At 62.2% G+C, this 1,132-nt stretch overlaps 1 pseudogene; it reads right to left on the reverse strand.

Moving 5' to 3' along the window:
- Positions 1–14: 14 nt before the first annotated feature.
- ACA1_161740 overlaps positions 15–1,132 on the reverse strand; it is a 2,371-nt pseudogene continuing 1,253 nt past the window's right edge.

The following is a 1,132-nucleotide window of genomic DNA, read 5'->3' on the forward strand; positions in this document are numbered from 1 at the left end:
AAACAACGAACGTGCTACTTGCCCGGGCCGGTGGCGGCAGATCCTCGCTTCCTGCGCGGGACTCGGTCCTTGCCGTTGTTGTGCGTGATGAAGGGCACCGTCCGCCCTCGCCACGTCCACCCGCCCGCGCCCGACTGAATCGTGATGAGGAACTGCAACTTGGCTCGCAGGCGCGAGACATGCACTTCCACCACGGCCGTCGTGCCTCCCGTGTCCTCATCCTGTGTGAATACATCCAGCCAGCACTCGAGTAAGCCCAACACCCGCGGCGTGTGTGCCTCAAAAAAATTTCCCATTCCAAAAAAAAACTGCCGAGGCGGGGAACTGCGCGGTACCTTGATGGTGCTCCGATCGGCGCAGACGAAGAAGTCTGGGCACTCTTGTCCGGACGTCGACGTGTCTGTCTGCTGAAGTGCGGCGGCGGCGGGGTTGTCGCATTCTACCAGGCCCAACTGCAGCTCTTGCCAGGTGAACCGATTGTTGCACCGTACCTCCACCCGCAGCCGCTTGCCCTTGCCCTTGGTCACTCTGTGGTGGGGCGCAAGAGAGGCAGATCTCGGTCAGTCAAAAGTGTGTCACACGCACTTCTTGTTTAAAAGCCCCGAAAGCCAATCGGCTCAGTCTCACACAAATTATCTGGTGTAATGATCTTTTACCGGAGGGGGGGAGCGTACCGGATGCGTTGGCTGTCGTTCAGAGGCAGCCACACTCCGTGGGAGCCGCGAGGCTTGTGCGTGAGGGTCACCGTTGCCGCCGCCGGCGACAGGTCCACCTGTGCTGCTGACGATGTTGACATCGACAGCGGGTTGGTCGCAGAAAGAGGCGCGGGGGCCGGCAGGAGCAGCGGGAGGTGCGGTGGCGGTGGTCGATGAGGATCATCAAAGATGGTGTTGATCAACTCGTCGATCGATGTCGGTACCGGCGGGGTGCCGTGGGATGCCAGGGTGGCCAGGCTCACGTCGCCGAACTGCGGGTCGGGCGGCAGGCCTGGGGCACCGGCGACTAAGGCAAGGTCCTGTGGGGAGTAGAGCATGGGCGACTGCAGCAGAATCTCGAGCTCGCGCTCCAGGTCGAGCTCATCCTCGTGCGGGCTGTGTTGATGTGGTTGGTGCGGGTGGTCGTGTCGGGGCAT

Source organism: Acanthamoeba castellanii (assembly GCF_000313135.1).
Source record: "Acanthamoeba castellanii str. Neff unplaced genomic scaffold scf7180000084726, whole genome shotgun sequence".
Classification (NCBI taxonomy): domain Eukaryota; phylum Discosea; order Longamoebia; family Acanthamoebidae; genus Acanthamoeba; species Acanthamoeba castellanii.